The following is a 21,659-nucleotide window of genomic DNA, read 5'->3' on the forward strand; positions in this document are numbered from 1 at the left end:
AGAATACATTAATGAAACATTCAATTTAAGAAGGACATGTAAAGCTGTACTGAAGACATAGCTATGTGTGGGCTAACTGGCATCTCTTCAAAACGAGTTTGTTAATGAATTCTGGTTTCACTTAAAAAGTTCAAAAATGTCTTGTTTTCAACCCCAAGACCCTCCTTGATCTACCAGCGAAATTTAGATTAATATGGGGTTGTTAAATGGTTGTGTGAATTGTTTGTTGTCAACATTACATATTCGGATTTAGCTAGCAACCCGGATGGTTAGCCTTCTGTTAGTTACCAGACATCTCTCCAAAACAAGTTCGTTATTAAATTCTGGTTTCACTTAAAAAGTTCAAAAATGTCTTGTTTTCAACCCCAAGACCCTCCTTGATCTACCAGCGAAATTTAGAGTAATTTGGGGTTGTTAAATGGTTGTGTGACTTGTTTGTTGTCAACATTACATACTCTGATTTAGCTAGCAACCCGGATGGTTAGTCTTCTGTTAGTTACCAGACATCTCTCCAAAACAAGTTCGTTATTAAATTCTGGTTTCACTTAAAAAGTTCAAAAATGGCTTGTTTTCAACCCCAAGACCCTCCTTGATTTACCAGCGAAATTTTGAGTAATTTGGGGTTGTTAAATGGTTGTGTGAATTGTTTGTAGTCAACACTACATACTCGGATTTAGCTAGCAACCCGGATAGTTAGCATTCTGTTAGTTACCATACATCTCTCCAAAACAAGTTCGTTAATTAATTCTGGTTTCACTTAAAAAGTTCAAAAATGTCTTGTTTTCAACCCCAAGACCATCCTTGACCTACCAGCGAAATGTTGAGTAATTTGGGGTTGTTAAATGGTTGTGTGAATTGTTTGTTGTCAACATTACATGCTCGGAGTAACCTGGCTAGATAAAATATCATGCGCGTTTAAATGTATCCCGGGGCAACGCTGATTTGTTTATCTCTCAAAATGGCGAATATTACCCATAATTCATTTCGCGCCGGTAATTGCGAACTCACTTATTGGAAGCTGTTGTGGTTTTCACCATGAACACTCTGGGACCAGAGAGAATGGTGCACACACACACACACACACACACACACACACACACACACACACACACACACACACACACACACACACACACACACACACACACACACACACACACACACACACCTCTGTCATCAATTCAAGCTCCCTAAGAAAACAACACTATTGGATATTCAGTCAATGATAAGAGAGATTACTGCATAGTTAGAAGTGAATTTTGGAAAATGTTTTTGTATTTTGATTTGGGGAATTCTTTTCAGCGACCATTAGACTAGGAGCGAAATCCTAGATTGTGACACCCGAAGGCATCTGTTAGACAAAGTCGGCAAACAGCCTTATTTTGTCAATTTGGGTGTGCTGAATTTAAATCTGCAATATGCCGAGCTCTATCAGACCTCTGTTGACCTCTAGAGGTCATTGAACTTTGACACTGAAAGTTTACCATCTGAACCCAATCTGGCTTTTTTTTTTTGTAATCAACATTTTTAATTTTATTGAGAAGATTTGACAGTACAAACAGAGGTCAGTTTGCTGCTGACATACAAGTCACACGGTGTGCTTTTTGTCACATTAAAAAGAATAAAGTAAATACATTCCCCAAGAAACAAAAGATTAAAAAAACACACACACATAAAAGTAGGTTACCAAATTCAAACAAGTGTCTTCGTCTCTTTCAGAACATTTTGAATGGATCGTAACATGCTTGACCATGCCTGAACAGTTCTTGGCTTAGCTTTGTAATGACGTGCAGTTTTGCGCTCCAGTGATAGTACATACTGATAGTGTGTGAGCCAGTATTCTTTCAATGGTAGTGTAGGAAGGTACCAGTGCTTTAAAATTGCTTTTTTGCTGCTGTGAATCCTGCCATTACTACAGTAATTTACGCTGAGTGAGAGTGGGGGATAGCTGAGAGTCATTAAGAAGACAGAGACAAGGGTTGTGGGGTATATTGGTGTCTATCGATTCTGATAAAAGACACTTCTGTCCAGAATTCCATGATTGGATTCCACTCACAAAATATAATGCATTGTAGTTCCGACAACAGTACACTCAGGACTTGACACTAGTTTCATTTGAAAACATTTCAAGGGGTAGCATAAGCTTTATGTACCATTTTGAAATGTATTAGTTGATGTGCCAAGTTCTTTGATGAGTCACAGATATTTTCCCATAATGGTTCTGCTCCAAAAGAACTTAAAGGGGTATGCCACTATTTTGGGGCTTAATACAGTTAAAATCGTTGGCTGGGATTTATAAAGGTGGTAAAGTGTCTTATTTTTCATGTAAGCCGTTGTCTTGCTTTAAGACAAGTTAAAAGAGGGAGTATGTCGCTAAGCTAGTGAAAGTCAATGCATCCATGTAGCATTGCTACATGCTACACGGATCCATTGACTTTCACTAGCTTAGCGACATGCTCCCTCTTTTAACTTGTCTTAAAACAAGACAACGGCTTACATGAAAAATAAGACACTTTACCACCTATATAAACCCTGGCCAACATTTTTAACTGTATTAAGCCCCAAAATAGTGGCATGCCCCTTTAATTCTCTTTCCCATATCTGTTCTATAGGTAAGTGTTTTGACTAATGAGTAAGGGTCGACCGATATATCGGCCGGCCGATATATCGGGCCGATATTTGCGTTTATTAAGTGTATCGGCATCGGCCGATACGCATGCGGTTTTGGCCGATACGCCCACCCCGAGATTTTGACTACAGACGGGCAGCTCTGTGTTGCTGGCAGACCCGCAATGCACACAGCTGCGTCACCTCTCCCCCACTCATGGAGTAAAGTAAACAGCCTTGTTTTAGACTTTCAGATGCATCCTATTTTAATGTGGACACTGAATGACATGACATGTGCATGTAATAGGCCTAAAGGGAGAATGTTTCAGCTCCATCCATTTTCTGTACTGATTTTAATTCCCTGGTTCATTGTTCAGTCAATAATCACCACCATTTGCCATCTTTTACCTACCGTTGTAACTGAGTGTCTACCGGCATATGTTTCAGTGTCTAATTTCTGTCGTGTTATGAATTACCAGTGAGTCCAGCTCGGAATTAACGTGGCTTTATTGAATGACAGACTCGTATTCAACCCCGGGCCAATAACCCCTGGCCCCGGAACTGGACCGTAAACCCCGCCCCAGTAATGATGTCATAACAGATAAGAAACAATCCACCACATCTCTCCTTCCTAGAGCCAACCAGGTAGACTGCTGGTTGACTCGCCAGACCTTGGAGGTTTATTCTGCCTCCTTTGCTGGAAGGTCTGTTCCCTGTCTAAACCTGAACTTCACATATTGTGAATTAAACATGTAATGAATTTAAACAAAACAAATGTAACTATTAAAACTATGAACTAAGTCAATACTTGAACAGACAAGTAAACACATTTATTTTACTCTTGTCCCCCATTCCCCCCTTTTTTTTTTTTCCCCAGGCCAGTGTCTGTATAGGCCTATGCCATTACAAATCCAACCTCGTAGGTCGCACTATGACCCTGCCAGACCTCGTCCTCGGAGTAGCAGGGGTACCAGGAACAGTCTGTGGAGGTGGTTCTGCTGCGCTCTGCTCCAGGCTGGATGGAGAGGGTAGCTCCGGCGCCCCTCTGCTGTCCTCCTCTCCCAATTCCTGCATGGGAATCAGGTGATGCCGGTTGCGCCGCACTGTCCCATGGGGTGCGTCCACGAGATAGGAACGTGGAGTAGTGTGGCTGCTGATCACCGTACCAGATGCTCTCTGGTCCGTCAGCCACACTTCTTGTCCAGGTGAAAGGTCACCGAGGGGTCGAGCACGGTGACGCCTGTTGTAGTAGTGTGCATCCAAAGCGCGCTTCGCTTTTTCCTTCTGAATCACTGCGCTGCTGTCAGGGAGTGCAGGATCCAGCAGTGTAGGAAGTGTAGGTACAGTAGTGCGCAGCCTTCGCCCCATTAAGAGCTGAGCAGGACTGTATCCGTTGTGTAGTGGTGTCGTTCTGTATGCAAGCAGGGCTAGATAGGGGTCGACAGCCTTTTTGAGGAGTTCCTTGACTGTCTTGACGGCGCGCTCAGCCTCCCCATTACTCTGGGGGAATTTCGGACTGCTTGTGATGTGGCGAAAGCCGTAAGACACTGCAAACTCCGCAAATGCTGCCCCCGAATACTGCGGGCCGTTGTCTGTCGTCAAAGTTTCTGGGATGCCGTGACGGGCGAAGATGGATTTCAGGTGTACAATGACGTCGGTTGATCTGGAGGGGGTAAGCTGAGCGATCTCAATGTATCTGGAAGCATAATCCACTACCAGTAGATATGTCTTGCTTCCCAGGGAGAAAAGGTCGGCTCCCAATTTCTGCCATGGTCTGTCGGGATAGACTGATGGCATTAGTGGCTCCTTGCTGTTTTTCCTCTCCTTACAGCATATTCGGCATTTTAGGACCAGTTCGTTCAACTGTTGGCTTAGGCCAGGCCACCACACTGACTGTCTTGCACGCTCCCTGCACTTCCCCACTCCTTGGTGTCCCACATGCAGTCTGGCAAGGACGTCATTTCTCATGGCTGACGGAATGACAAGCCTGGTTCCCTTCAGCAGCAGCCCTGACTGAACAGTGAGGAATGCCCGTTCTGCCCAGTAGGCCTGCAGCACTGGTTCTTTGCTGTTGTGATTTGGCCAGCCATCCACGCACAGCTGCATCACCTTTGCGCACACACTGTCACTTTTCAACTGTTGTCTGAGTTCATTCAGGTAAGTACAGCTTGCAGGTAGGTTCTCTGTGATAGAGTCTACATAGATGTTGGTGCTTTCGAGGAAATTCTTTTCCTCTGGCGTTGCATCTCCTTTCACTGGGGCACGTGACAGTGCATCAGCTGTCCACAGACACTTGCCGGGCACATGGGCGATGTCGTAAGAGTAGCGCATCAGTCGCATGCGGAACCGCTGGATACGCGGGGGAAGGGCATCCAATGCCTGAGACCCGAGAAGGCTCAGCAGCGGTTTGTGATCTGTTTCCAGTAAAAAATGTTTACCGATGAGGAAATTTTGGAATCTTTCACAGGCCCAGGTAAGACCTAATGCTTCCTTCTCCACCTGTGCGTATCTCTGTTCTGTCGGTGTGAGTGAGCGGGACATATAGGCGACTGGCTTCCACACGTCCCCCCACTGTTGGAGAAGAACACCGCCCAACCCGTAAGAAGAAGCATCCGCAGACACCTTCAGCTCCCTGTTTGGGTCGTAGATCGCCAGCACTGGAGGGCTTATCAGTGCATCTTTCAAGTCACGAAAAGCTTTGACCTGGTCGCTGCCCCATACCCAGCAGTTTTTCTTGGAGAGTAGATCACGCAGAGGCTTGTCTTTTTCGGAGAGCTGTGGGATAAATTTTCCTAGTTGGTTGACCATGCCGAGAAAGCTCCTCAGCTCACTCGTGTTTCTGGGTTCGGCCATCTTTGTGATAGCCTCTGTTTTGCTCGGATCCGGGCTGATTCCGCTGCTGGAGATTACATGGCCCAGAAAGTCTATCACCTGCTTGGAGAGGTCACATTTTTCGATGTTGAGCGTGAGGCCCGCCTTCTGCATCCTTTCTAGCACTGTGTGTAGACGTGCATCATGTTCTTCTTGTGACCGCCCCCACACGAGCACATCGTCCATGTGGCAGACGACACCCTGGAGACCATCTGTGACCTCAGTCACCATTCTGTTTTGGAAGTGCTCTGGTCCGGAAGAAACCCCGAATGGGAGTCTGTTAAAGTGGAAGCGGCCGTATGGGGTTATAAATGTGGTGAATTTCGCAGAGTCCTCCGTCAGGGGTATTTGCCAGAACCCCATATTGGCATCCAGCTTGCTGAACACCTGCGCCCCAGCCAGCTTTCCCAGCGTCTCCTCCACAGACGGTAGTATGAATTTTTCCCTGCACACAGACTCATTGAGTTTTGTTAGGTCGACACATATGCGCACTGTGCCATTTTTCTTCGGCACGACCACAATGCCAGCGCACCAATCAGTCGGCTCCTCCACTCTGCTGATTACCCCAAGGCTCTCCATTCTTGACAGCTCCTGCTGCACTTTGTCCATTAATGGGAGCGGGACCCTTCTGGGGGTCTTCAAGGAATAAGGCTCTGCCCCTGGCTTGAGACGGATGGCATATGGCTGCCGCACCTCTCCTAAGCCGCTGCACAGTTTTGGGTAGCTTGATTTGAGAGTCTCTATGCTAATGCTGTCTAGTCGCGCGACCAGCTCAAGCTTGCTGATAGCCGGCCTCCCAAGCAACGCTGTGTGTAGGTGATTGATAACGTACACTTCTTCCTCAGCTGACTTATCACCCCTTTTCAGAAGCAGCTTGGTGACCCCAACTACGTCCAACTGATTCCTGCCCGGCCCCAACAGAGGCTTGGAAGAAGGACTGAGCGTGGGCAGGTGAGTGTCTTTAAAAAGTTCTTTAAACACGGAGTGAGGCAGAACTGTGACATCCGCGCCTGTATCAATTTTGAAGGGCACCTGTCTCTCATTGATGTCTATGTCCACCATCCATGGCTCGCCCTTGGCTGTCACGCTGCCCAGGAACACTTCCTCCTCCTCGTACTCCTCGGCGACTTCATGGACATTTTTGGACATGCACACTCTGCTGAAATGACCCCGTTTCCCACAGTTGTGGCATTTAACATCGTTGGCAGGGCAATCACGCGGTGCATGTGGTGCAGAACCGCCGCATTTCCAACATTGGCTACCCTTGCTGACTCTGGTGTTCTGCATCATAGCCCGCCCACTAGACGATGGGGGTTTGCCCCTACTCTTTGCCTTGTCACTGCCTTTGTACACCCTATCAACAGATTTACTTTCATTGGCTTCTGAGCCCGTACCTCTCAATGTAACTTGCTGGCGTTTCACCACTTCGCTTTGTCGAGCCTGGTCAATGGCGGATTTCAGCGTCAATTTTGCATCTAGCTGCATCCTCTCTGACAGCCGCACATCACGCAGTCCCACCACAATCCGATCCCGGATAAGCTCATCGCGAAGGAGCCCATATTGGCAGTGCTCAGCTAGTGCGTACAGGGCAGTAACAAAAGAGTCCACACTTTCCCCTTCGTTTTGCATCCGCATATTGAACTTTGCCCGCTCATATATCGTGTTTTTCGTAACAACAAAGTACGTCTGGAAAGCATCGCTAACACCCTTGTAAGTTCCCCTGTCTGCCTCAGCCACCTCTAGCCCACGAAGTACGTCATCCGCTTCATCACCCATGCAATATATTAGTGTGTTTATCTGTTTTTCCTCGGAACTGACATTCAGGTTACTTGCCACACGAAAGCGCTCGAAGCGTCTGATCCATTTGTCCCATTCCTGAGGTTTCGTGAAGTCGAAGCATTCCGGTGGCTGTATGCTAAATGTTGCGCTAGCATCAGTCCTCACTACTAGCGGACGCTGTGCTTCCATGACTGGACGTTGCTCCATCTCGCTTCACTCACAAACACGCACCGAACATTAAAAAAAAACTCGGATAAACAAACACTCTCGCACAAACTTGCGGTACCACGCTATCCGGCCACTTCTGACACCATGTCGTGTTATGAATTACCAGTGAGTCCAGCTCGGAATTAACGTGGCTTTATTGAATGACAGACTCGTATTCAACCCCGGGCCAATAACCCCTGGCCCCGGAACTGGACCGTAAACCCCGCCCCAGTAATGATGTCATAACAGATAAGAAACAATCCACCACAATTTCCACCGCCTTTCAAAACGGACATTTCATACCGTCATTCATTTCTCAACTTAAATCTGTTTTAGCGACATCTAATAGGTAGCAAACATCACTTGCAAACTGGATAAATTAAAATATTGTAAAACATTTCTGTAGCATTCAACTCACCAGCATGCAGACTGCATAATGCAGCCATCTCGTTGAGCAACCAACCAGCTCTTCCAACGAGGGTAAACTACTGTTTTTATTTCCCTGGTTCATTGTTCGGTCATTTATCACATCCATTTGCCATAACTCTTACCTAGCGTTGTAACGAGTGCCTTCCAGCATGTTTCAGTGTAAATTTCCACCGCGTTTCAAAAGGCGATTTTGTAGCGTCATTCATTTATCAACTTCCATCTGTTTAGCGATCTCTAATGAGTAAAAAACATCACTTACAAACTGGCTATTTCAATTCATAGAAGTTTATTTGGTTAGAAATACTGTGTAAAACAGTTCTGTAACATTTAACAGATCGGGTCACCGGCATGCTGCCACTTCCTCGTTCAGCAACAAGAGAATGTTCCAATCTGAGTAAAATAGAGGGGTGTCCGTCGTTTGGCGGACCAAACCATTTTGAACAGGGGTGTTTTTACTGGTGGGATTCTTTGCAATGATTTTATAATATGAATATAAGAAAATAGTTTTACTTGTCCATGTGTTTTGTTTGCATTCCTTTGGTTTGTTATTTTGGGCTTTCGTTTATTTAGTTGATTTGATTTATTTTGTGAAAGGCCCTAGTAGGCCTAAATCAAGTACACCTATACAGGTGAAAAAATAGGCATACATATTTAAACCCATAATAATCTTGGTCATCCCCAACATTTTTCAAATTTACAGTCAAGCTCTATGCTATTGTACCACTGTCAAGCCACAGTCCATGCCACAGTTAATGCCTTATGTATACCTTTCTACAGTATAGGCTACAGATGCTTGAAAAACTAGTTGCTCAGTGTGCTTTGTACATGACAGTTATTTTCCTGTTATTCATGTTATGGTGTGATGAAAAGGTGATGGGATAGGATTTTTTTTTAATGATACAGTACTGATTTTTGTCATTTTTAACACTTTTTTTAACAATATCGGCATCGGCCGTATCGGGTATCGGAAATCGGGTATCGGCCAAGGGTGATGGAAAAAATATCGGTATCGCATCGGCCATTAAAACCTATATCGGTCGACCCCTAATTATGAGCAATTAAAACATTATAAATATGGGGTCATCCCTATGTTCCCCAGGTCGTATGTTCCCCGGGTCCTATGTTCCCCGCAACCGGGGAACTTAGGACCCTTTTTTCAGAAAAGGGTTCTATTTTCCCCGCTGCTTCCAAGTAGACTGCTGCCGCATGATAAAGCGCAGGTTGTTGTTGCATTTCAGTGGGGTCGTAGGCATGTGCAATTTTTCTCAGTCATTTCAAATTGGTGTTAAAGTTTGGTTTTCACTTCCAAGTTGAAGTTTAGGGTCTATAGAACAATTTGGGTTCGAGTGTCAAACACGAGCCCTATCTCATGTTATTTCCTGAATTATTCACGAAAAAAATAACTTTAAAATTTGTGGTGCATTCGTGTTATTGCCCGTTTTTTGTGGTTAGGCTACGCTTCCGCTGCCTATTCATTTGGGGAGGGGGTGCTGACAGAACACTGCTGATACACTCGGGACTCATTTGACGCCCTTTCGGTACTTACGCCTTATGTCATACGACCCTAACCCTAACCCTAACCCTAACCCTAAACCTTAACCTAACCCTAACCTTAACCCTACTTAACCCTAACCCTAACCCTAACCCTAACCCTAACCCTAACATTAACCCTAACCCTACCCCTAACCCTACCCCTAACCCTAACCCTAACCCTAAAATTGCTTGTTTTTGAAACAAGCAATGTTTGAAAGGGCGTCAAACTACTGGGTCGCTAGGCAGCAGTCGGGCAATTCAAATGAATAGGCAGCGATTGCGTAGCCCAACCACAAAAAACGGGCAATAACGTGAATGCACCACGAATTTTAAAGTTATGTTTTTCGTGAATACTTCACGAAATGACGTGAGATACGGTTGCAAACACACAGATAACAAAATGGCCTGTGGGGGGCGCTCTCAAATACATAAACTGCTATGACTTTTTATTAGTTTAACCAAATGTGACATATGAGGTATGCATGGATTCAGCATTAAAGTGTATATCGCAGGTTAACCACTACTTTGGATCAATGTGTACACACTGTATTCAATAAATGATCCACATATATAAGTCCCTCCAAAAAGATTTTTGTTGTTTCTTGTGGCAAATGTGGGTGTAACCGTAACCTGGCGACTACGTCAGGCGAGGCCATGGGTGAACGTTCTAATTTTATTTGCCTGGAATTTTACATAGGCGAGGTGACGATCACTAGGCCTAATGATATAACGGCCGTGGCCTGCAGGCCTATAATAGAAATCGCAACTGTAATCGTGCGGCTTTTCTCATGCAGGGCACTGTAACAACTTCCAAATGATTTAGTAACTAGTTTTAGTAGAAATGCTATTCATGCAGGGTTGCAAATTCTGCTTGGATAGGCTAGACTATGCGACATGGGCTTCTGTTTTTACTAGTCCCTTCATATTTTTGGGCTTGCTTTTAATCATGTAGCGCCTTCCAAGTCTCTCGCGGCCAAAAGTGACTAAGCTCACCTCTGATGATATAGCCTACTTATGTTCCAGGTTACTCACGGCACTGAGACGATGCAGGATAATCCATGGAAAGTCTTCAAGTAATTCAAACAGAGCGATTCAAGCAAGACAGTAAACAACAATAGTCGCCAGATCAAACATAAATAGATAGGCCAATGTAGATTTGGTATGACGTTTGATAAAAGCATCTCATTCAGATGGCCAGGGAGAGAGGCAAACAATCTTTCAACAGCGTTGGCTGGAGCCTTCGAGTAGAGATCTTTTCAGTCTCTATTTTCCTACTACGCGCGTTGGATCCATGTTTTTAGATGCGTCCCAGCATCTCTATAAAAGGGTAGGCTATGTCTGTCCGTCCGTCTGAAACGCGTTCTTCAAATTGTTCCCTTCTGTGTCCACAAGGTGGGAGAGTTGACTATTTGGTCCGGAGCACGCAGCTGATTGCATTGTGAGACAAGTGCAGCGCGAGTACAATGAAAGTGCTGCTGCATTGAATAAGAAGCAGTGATAACGCGCCAGTTGCCCTAGCCAGGACAACTTAGGGGGCATTCAATTTTCGGCATTATTTTGCGTTTGGGCCGTGGGAGGCAACTTCGTTTCGTTTTCACCAACACTGTGAAGTGTGTGTCACTATGTTCACGGTCTTTACCCCCTTAAGAGACTTTGGCCTGAGGATGTCAAACGTGAGGGGGGCGCTTCATCATGTTGTGAATGATAGTGTCACGTTGTGCAGCTCAACTAGGCCTATGTGGTTTGTCAGAAACTCGCGGCAATGACAATGAAACGTGGTGCTCGAAACAAGTAGACAAATGCGCCATTTGACATACGGTGTACTGATGTTCTCGGACGTAGGCCCTATTGCAAGGGAGGTTCATTCGTTTTCTGCTGACGGCCGTGTGGACCGCACAGGTGCTTTCCGCTGTGCCCAGACAGATTGCTTTGCAGTCGTTTGAATTTGGTAATCTCTGGCACTCTTACAATGCAGCCGACTGCTTTGCACCTTGCCGTTAAAAAGCTTGGAGCGAATGATTCACCCAAACGGTTTTATTTATTTATTATTTTGTCGCTGTTTACATTCTTTCCCACTTGGACATGATGCTGAAATGGCGTGATAGACCTAGCCTACTAAAGGTTGATACTAACAATGTCTGGTAATTTGTAGTGTAGGCCTACTTGAAATTTGAAATCACATGGTAGGCCTACTTCTCCAAATTCAAGCTTTCGAGACTCGCACTTTGAGGCAAGCGCAATCGTAACCCCCCCCCCCTTTTTTTTTTTTGCATAGTTCGAACACTGGTTTTTACTGCCTCACGGTCACATGGCACCCTGTAGCGGTCATGATATAATATTGCCAATGATATTTATTTCATACCCGTACGGCATAATTCAATCACACACCGTACAGAATGCAGGGCTACCACTACTGCGGGCTACTGAATGGCCTCGCCTGACGTCACACAATAGATTAGAATTCTTTGAACATGTTACTGAAAATACACACTTTTCCTCATTATATTTCATTTTCTGATGTCCTGTTGCATGAAAAAATGATGGATAATTGTTCAAGTGGTAGAACTATCAAAGGAAGTCCATTATTTTGAATAAAAATTAACCTGAGATATACACTTTAAGAGGAGGAACTGGTGAGCCAAGTGTTTGGTTACCTGATTAACGACACACTATGCCATAAACAACACACAGCCTATGGACAGCAAAATTCACGTTATTTTAAGATAAAGGGTGGAAATGCCCTCCAAGTTGCAGTGAAACATCATTTATTGTTACAAGTTATTGTAAATAAAGCATGGGATATCATTCAACTTGATTTGTTCAGAATATTCCTGAAGCTTAAAGATACATAGGATACCTATAGGCAAATATGGCTGCATAAAGCCTATGTGATATTTAGGACCCAACTTGCAACTTTGAGTTTATGAATTTAGGATCATGAGTATCAAATTTTTTCAATCAAGCCATATTCTATTCACACATAAAATCACAAAAAAAAGTTTTATCTGGAAGAAAATAAATCAATAATAATAATAATTAAAGCCGCGAGCGGCGATGACGGGCCCTCGCACCTACGGTTCAAGGCACATCGCCTCGAATCCCGCCACATCCTGCCCAAAACAAAAATTGAGTCTCTACGACGTTCGGTTCACGAGATAAAGATATTTAAGAAATCCACTTTTACTGCAGTTCATTTGCCTACCACATGGTGGCGCTATATCAGGTTGTCATAGTAGGCATATTGAAAAAGGTTTATAGTCATTATATGCATGAACATATGCATTTGCACTGTTTTAAAAACACTGCAAACTAAAATAGTGGCCAACTTCCTGTTTCAATAAGAGGTCCAATTATCTCACTTCCTGTTGGGCGTGGCCATGTCACTGCATGACATTTTTTGTTCGTTTTAGTCAGATACACATCCATAAAAAATTTGAAGTCCGTAGCTTGAACTTAATGCTGAACCCGCCCCATAGGCCCATGACTTAAGGGGGCGCTACAGAGCCCATGTACCGAGTTAGGGGCGGGGCTTGTTTGGAGAGGTACGTGCTACCCTACCAAACAGCTGTGCGAAGTAACTTTGAAAGAAATGCTTGGCAACCCCCTCAGAAAGGGCACATTTTGTGTGATTTTTTCACCAGAATTCATCAAGCCGCCATCTTGTTTTCTTACAACATATTAAAAATTCCTTCACAAAATATCATCTCCAATGTCTTAAGATAATTTGAAAATTGGAACAAAACCAAACAAGTGTACGGTTCAGGAGGAGTACTTCAAAGTACATGGTATGACAATTTGGGCATATGTGAAAAGTTCAACTTCAAGTCCAATTACCTCACTTCCGGTTGGGTGTGGTCATGGCCTCCTGTAGACTTTTTTGCTTCTCTTAGTGAGATACACACCCAAAAAAAATTTGGAGTCCGTAGCTTCAACTTTATGCCGGTCCAGGCCCATTGGCCCAGGACTTAGGGGGGCGCTACAGAGCCTATGTTTTGAATTAGGGGTGGGGCTTGTTTGGAGAGGTACGTGCTGCCTTACCAAACACCTGTGCTAAGCAATGTTGAAAAATATGCATGGCAACCCCTCAGAAAGGGCACAGTAAAAGCACATTTTCTATGATTTTTTCATCAGACTTCAGCAAGCTGCCATCTTGTTTTCTCACAACATATTAAAAATTCCTTCACAATATATCATCTGCGATGTCTTAAGATCATTTACAAATTAAAACGAAACCGAACAAGTGTACCGTTCAGGAGGAGTACATCAAAGTTCATGGTATGACAATTTTGTCGTATGTCAAAAGTTGCCAAAAGTTCAACTTTAAGTTCAATTACCTCACTTCCTGTTGGGTGTGGCCATGGCATCTAAAAGACTTTTTTGCTTGTCTTAGTGCGTTATACAAGCAAAAAAATTTTGGAGTCCGGAGCTTCAACTTTTTGCCGGTCCCGCCCCATAGGCCCATGACTTAAGGGGGCGCTACTGAGCCCGTTGGCGGATTTGGGGTCTGAGCTTTATTGGAGTCCGTCTGGCACTCATATCCAACACCTGTGCCAAGTTTCGTTAAAAGTTGAGCATGGCAACCACCTCAAAAATGGCCCGACAGGCGGGGAGGAGACAAATAATAATAAAAATAATAATAATAATAAAAAACATTGCAAGAACAATAGGGCCTCGCACCCTCCGGTGCTCGGGCCCTAATAATAAGACTGCATTTCCGGAGAGACAATGCTATTAGTATGCTTGCGGCTTATGCACACACACACAGACACAGACACAGACACAGACACAGACACACACACACACACACACACACACACACACACACACACACACACACACACACACACACACACACACACACACACACACACACACACACACAGAATCACGAGGGAAAGAGCTAGTCTGAGTGTGTGTGTGTGTGTGTGTGTGTGTGTGTGTGTGTGTGTGTGTGTGTGTGTGTGTGTGTGTGTGTGTGTGTGTGTGTGTGTGTGTGTGTGTGTGTGTGTGTGTGTGTGTGTGTGTGTGTGTCTGTCTGAGAGAGAGAGAGAGAGGAAGAGAGAGAGAGAGAGAGAGAGAGATGTGTGTGTGTGTGTGGGCATGTATGGAGATGCTTCAGGTGTCTTTCAGCAAGCCCTGAAAAAGGCTGAACTGCCGCTACGCATGGGCAATTTTAAAGTGGTAGTTCGCTATTTTAGACATTAAGCCCTGTTTGTGTGACTTCTGGGGTGAAGTAGAGATGTTCTCATCACAATTTTGACATTTGGTGCTGAACGGAGCATTTGGGTATCCAAGACTGCAGCCCCCCCACCTTTACATTGACTCCAATAGAGCACTCAAGCAATCAATTATAAAATGGCATTAAACTTTTGTTTGAGAAGACATGGAACTCACCGTGTGGTCAGTGGTAGACAGCGATAAATTGACCCGAAAATTGCAGCGAAATATGCCTTCTAACTGTTGTTTAGCATTTGGCGGACCTATTTTTCCCCAGACGCCGTTGAATAGCAGTAGACATCCAGCCAGTAGGTAGCGATAGTGTGTTGTTTATGTAGACATCAAGGAGCGAGGTAGAACAGCTATCTTTGAGCGGGACTGGCTACAAAAACTACAGCTTGCATACAAACCATAGATAGTAACGTAAACAAACGCACCCCCATTTCCGGTCGCGCGGAGTAATACTAGTCAAACCAATACAATCAATGAAGACAGACAATAATGAATATCTCTTCTCTGGAAGCGTATTTCGCGGTGATTTTCGGTGCCAACGTATTGCTGCCCACCTCTGACCACTCGGTGAGTTTCATGTCTCTGCAAACGAAAGTTTAATGCCATTTTATGATCGATTGCTTGAGTGCTTCATTAATGTAAAGGTGGGGGGGCTGCAGTCTTGAATACCCAAATGCTCCGTTCAGCACCAAATGTCAAAATTGTGATGAGAACATCTCTACTTCACCCCAGAAGTCACACAAACAAGGCTTAATGTCTAAAATGGCGAACTACCACTTTAAGTCCTTAATGGACATGTCATATTAATAAAGACATTTTTACCTATACTTTTTGGAGTGCCTTGGTGAAGAAAAGTTTTTTCTCTTTTAAAGCATTGTTTTTTACTTTGAACCTTGAACCAAAGAGCACCCACAAGAATACTTTTTTCATCTTCCTTAAGGGACTGAGCACGCCTCTGACTTAATTATTATTATTACCTTCGGCAGAAGGTTATGTGTTGTTATCTTCGCCAGAAGGTTATGTTTTGCCCGCCGTGTATTTATTACCTTCGCCGAGACAAAGTCGGCGAAGGTTATGTTTTGACCGCCGTGTATTTATTTATTTATTTATTTGTGAATATGTTTGTTTGTTTGTTTGTTTGTACTTCGTATAACTCAGACAGAACTGAGCCGATTTTTATGAAATTTAGTGGGATGATTGGTCATGACCCAAGGAACAATCGATTAGTTTTTGGGAGTGATTGGGTCAAAGGTCAAAGGCCAAGGTCAAAATGTTTGTTTGTACTTCGTAAAACTCAGGTCAAGGTCAATGTCACGAAAAGGTCAACATCATAAATTAAGCCGATTTTTATGAAATTTTGTGGGATGATTGGTCATGACCCAAGGAACAATCGATTACTTTTTGGGAGTGATTGGGTCAAAGGTCAAGGTCAAGGTCACAAAAAGGTCAAAAACGTAAATTGAGCCGATTTTTATGAAATTTAGTGGGATGATTGGTCATGACCCAAGGAACAATCGATTACTTTTTGGGAGTGATTGGGTCAAAGGTCAAGATCAAGGTCACGAAAAGGTCAAAACCGTTAATTGAGTCGATTTTTATGAAATTTACTGGGATGATTGGTCATGACCCAAGGAACAATCGATTACTTTTTGGGAGTGATTGGGTCAAAGGTCAAGGTCACGAAAAGGTCAAAAACGTTTTTCTTTGCCAAGCACTATATGCCAGAACAACGTGTGCATGCTGAATTGAATAAGAGGTCAAGACTGGGCCAAAAATGTAATATTACGATAATCCGGTCCGATTTCAATGAAACTAACACCAACATTTGGAGAATGTTATGCCCCACACTCTGAAGATGGCCAGAAAAAAAAAGTGGCGTAGGCGAAGGTTTGCGCTCTACCGAGTGCCCATTCTAGTTTGTGAATATGTTTGTTTGTTTGTTTGTACTTCGTATAACTCAGTCAGAACTGAGCCGATTTTTATGAAATTTAGTGGGATGATTGGTCATGACCCAAGGAACAATCGATTAGTTTTTGGGAGTGATTGGGTCAAAGGTCAAAGGTCAAGGTCAAAATGTTTGTTTGTACTTAGTATAACTCAGACAGAACTGAGACGATTTTTATGAAATTTAGTGGGATGATTGGTCATGACCCAAGGAACAATCGATTACTTTTTGGGAGTGATTGGGTCTAAGGTCAAAGGTCAAGGTCAAGGTCACGAAAAGGTCAAAAATGTAAATTGAGACGAGTGCCCATTCTAGTTTCAAAGTTTATTGATAATAATAAACTGTTGATGAACAATTAGTATGCTTTCCCGCAAGCATACTAAATAAACTGTTGGAGAACAATTAGTATGCTTGCTGGGGACTGGCAGAGGCCTTTGGCAAGCATACTAAATAATACTAGGACCATGACATATATGGTAGACACAATCATCTGCTGTTATGAGGACATCTTTGTGGAACTGGGAACTGTCCATTTGTTACCAGCGTAGTTGACAGGAATGAAAACCGTTCTTATTATCTGCATTTGCCAGAAATGCCTGCCAATCTGGTAACAAATGAACAGTTCCCAGATTTGGACTACACTACCAAAGATGCAGTTGCCAAAGATGTATTCCAACTAGAGGTGAAGTGCAGCTGTACTAGTACTTGTACAAATAGACCTGCCAGATCTTGGTGCAAGTGCATGAAGGCAGAGTTAAAGTGCATACGTCTGTGCAAGTGCACATGGAATTTTTAAGACTGACCACTGACTGCTTTTGCATCTGTTATCTGTTATAGTTATTGTAGAGTGGAGTATTGGAATAAATGTTAGCCCTATGGTCTTCTGTTTACTTTTTGAATGCAGGAAAAAATGATGTATTTATCATCATCATCATTATTATTATTATTATTATTATTATTATTATTATTATTATTATTATTATTATTATTATTATTATTATTATTATTATTATTATCGATTTACTTTGCTTTAATTTGTTAATAAAATGATGGCTTGATTGAAAAAAGCTGGTACACATGATTCTAAATTCATAAACTCAAAGTTGCAAGTTGGGTGCTAAATATCACATAGGCTTTATGCAGCTATATTTGTGTATATGTATCCTAATTATATGTGTGCTTCAGGAATATTCTGAACAAATCAAGTTAAGTGATAAACCAGGCTTTATTTACAATAACTTGTAACAATAAATGATGTCTCATTGCAACTTTGAGGGCATTTCCACCCTTTATCTTAAAAAAGCCTGGATTTTGCTGTCCATTGGCTAAATGTGTGTTTATTACATAGTTTGTCTTTAATTTGGTAGCCGAATACTTAGCTCACCGGTTTCACCTCTTCATGCTGAATCCATACATACCTCATATGTTAAATTTGGTTTAAATAATCAAAAATCTTTGTGTTTGACACTCGAACTCAAATTGTTTTTAAGCATTCCTTCGTTCTGGTGCAGAGAGTCTTTGCACAGTCCAGTAATCTTCCACTTAGCCTTGAACAGCAATTCTTGAATGCGAAAAGGCACATTTGTACCAAGGCAACATGTTTGCTCTAGTAGCCCCTTAATGCGCGCCGTACCTCCTGAGGCACGCTGTAATAGACATTGAAATGTAACTACCATAGCAATACAATACTATGACACAACACAAGCCCTTTAGTAATGCACCACGACTTGGTCATTACCATACTGGTAACAATGAATTTATAAAGCCGCGCCTTAAGGGGCTAAAGGATAAAATACAGTTCCAACAGGGACGGTGCTGGCTCCTCTTCTCTTCATCATTTACACTGCTGATTTCACACACTACACACCACACTGTCACCTACGGAAAAAATCAGACGACTCAGCAATTGTGGGTTTAATTAATTGGGATGAGAGGGAATATAGAGAATTGAATAAGAACTTTGTGGCATGGTGTCAACGGAACCACCTCCAGATTGATGCTGGAAAAACTAAAGAGTTTGTTGTGGACTTCCGCCGGCACAAAGTTCACTCCCCTCTCTTACCAGGGAACATCCATGGTACAGATATAGACATTGTTGACACTTGTAAATACATAGGAGTTCACCTTAATAATAAAAAAATGGACTGGACTGACAACACCCAGGCTCTCTACAAGAAAGGCCAGAGTAGACTCCACCTGTTGCGGAGACTGAGGTCCTTTGGGGTTCAACAAAACCTACTGAGGACCTTCTACGACTCTGTGGTCTCCTCTGTTGTGTTCTATGGGGTGGTGTGCTGGGGCAGCAGCATCACAGCAGCTGAGGCAAAGAAACTCAACAAACTGGTGAGGAAGGCTGGCTCTGTCCTGGGCTGCAGCCTTGACACTGTGGAAGTGGTGGGGGACAGGAGGATGACGACGAAATTGTCAGCAATCCTGGCTAACACCATCCACCCCCTGCACGGAGCAGTAGACTCCTCCACCCAAACTGCAGAACTGAGAGGTACCGCAAGGCCTTTCTTCCCTCTGCAGTCAGACTATAATACCAATACACCAAGTCCCTGCGGTAGCCTTGGGGATGATGATGATGATGATGGTGGTGGTAGTGATGGTCTTTTTATCTTTTTAACTTTTTAACTTACTTATTTATTATTGTCCTAGCACCCTCTCCTCCTTTTTATGAAGCTGCTAATGCACTTTTTACAAATGCACTTTCACTTTTACTAATGTACTTGTTGTTTTTAACAGAGACATTTATATTTTCCTTAACATCTCTTTTTTATCTATCCTACATATACTTTTTAACCTCCTGGTCCTGTGTTGTTGTATGTATACTGTCTACTGTCTTTGCACAATCTGTATGTTACTGCTGCAACAAATGAATTTCCCCATGGCGGGATAATTAAAGGCATACTTACTTACTTACTTACTTACTTACTTACTTACTTACCATGTACACCCAGTTTTAAGTGAATCTAATGTACGGTGTAGGACAAGTTCATCACATTCCATTGTATGTCAATTTCAAAAAAGTCCAAATATCTCAATTCTTGTTGGGCGTGGCTATGGCATCAAATTGACCTTTTTTGTTCGCCTTAGTGAGATAAACACCCCAAAAAAACTCCTGAGTCCGTAGCTTAAACTATACTCCCCCCCCTCCCCCCCCTATAAGCGTTAGGGGCGTGTCCTCAAGCCCGTGCACCATCAGGGGTTAAAATTCGGTGTTTGAGTAGCGGTGGCCATTTCTGATTTGTGTAAGTGTCCGAGCACCGGAAGCACCTGACAATTGGCCCAAGAGCGCAGAACAAGAAAAAGAATCATAATTAAAGCCGCAAGCGGCGATGACAGGCCCTCGCACGTACATTGCAGGGGCGGGGCATGCCACCCACGCCCCCGCAACAGTTTTGTTTGTGTAATTGAGATACACACTGTCATGCACCAGGCATTAGCATTAACAGTAGCGTTAACATTATCAAAACAAAAATTGAGTCTGTACGACGTTCGGTTCACGAGATATTAAAGAATTTTGCCATTTCAGGCATATAGAAGTTAATATTCATTATATGCAGTGGTGTAGTCTACGTAGAATGCAGGTATACGGAGCAGTGTTAATTTCGTCAGCTTTTTTTTATTTAGTCTTAGTCTTAGTCACAATGACGAAAATCTATTTTAGTCTTAGTCATATTTTAGTCATTGCCTTCCCAATTTAGTCTTAGTCTTAGTCAAAATGACGAAAATCAATTTTAGTCATTTTAGTCAAAATTTCAAATTTTAGTCATTTTAGTCAAAATTTCAAATTTTAGTCATTTTAGTCAATATTGTGGTGTTATTTCACAAAGTGTTATATATAGTCTATTGCAGCAAATATTCACCTTGTTACTTGGTCGACTTCCACCAAAACCCAAATCAGTCATTTCAACATCATAGAACTAGAGCAAAAGAGCATCACACACACACACACACACACACACACACTTCCAGGTGCAGGCCTCTCTCTCTCTCTCTCTCTCTCTCTCGCATTCTCTCTCTCTCTCTCTCTCTCTCTCTCTCTCTCTCTCTCTCTCTCTCTCTCTCTCTCTCTCTCTCTCTCTCTCTCTCGTGCATTAGAAGCTGCTGCATATTATTTGATTTTGAGTTTGATCACAGAGGAAGCTACATGCTCTTCTTCACCTGACCGCGTGACTTAAAGCCTGCAGATTGCCGGCAGTGGGAAGACCAGACATCCCAAGTCTCCATTAAGTTCAAGAAGTCTCCCTGATAGTGGCTTCCCGATGACCACGAGTCATAAAATATTGCTGATGTTAGACAATGCAAGTTAGCGGTTTTTGTTTTCAATTGGCAATGCGAGCAGCGATAATGACTCTTGCGGCATGCGTGGAATAGGCTTAAATAGATTGCGCGAGCACACTTCGTATGCCCTGCAAACGTCCCAGGAAAAATAGTTAGGCAGGGGTATGCAGACTGGACGATAGAAAGGACATGCACATACAAATATTTAAACACTAATGCTGTTTTGTTTGTCGGGGTGTCGAGGCTCGATAAGCATGACCCTGAAAAGAGTTTTTGGAACTTAGGAAGACGCTGCAGACGCATGGAAATGCTGTCGACTTCCTTGGGTCTTTTAGCGTTGCTCTCGACGAGAACACGTTTTAAATCTCAACAGTTTAAAACTCCTAAGCGATCGCCCATCCGTTGATTCTTTTCAAAACTGCAGAAGCCGTGCCTCTGTTTAGACAGACCAAGTTTCCCCCTTGCTGGCGCGCGCTCCCGCGGTGACTGATTTAAATAAATTCACAAATCCGACCTTCATGATTTCTTTGCGAACTGCCTACTCATATGGTTAAACAACAAATACAGCAAACATTACCAAAAAAAGAACAGACAACGAGCGCCGGGCTACAGCCTAAGTGAAAAGGAGAATAGTGAAAGCTCGAGGAGGTTTAACATGACTGTATCAGAAGAGGATTGGCGCGACTGTCATTACTGCAGAAAGTTACACATGTCTTCGTCATGGACAAGAGGGTTGTTGAACATGTTACACAATTAACACTTCCCTCAACGT

Source organism: Engraulis encrasicolus, unplaced genomic scaffold (assembly GCF_034702125.1).
Source record: "Engraulis encrasicolus isolate BLACKSEA-1 unplaced genomic scaffold, IST_EnEncr_1.0 scaffold_55_np1212, whole genome shotgun sequence".
In the NCBI taxonomy this organism is placed as follows: Eukaryota; Metazoa; Chordata; class Actinopteri; order Clupeiformes; family Engraulidae; genus Engraulis; species Engraulis encrasicolus.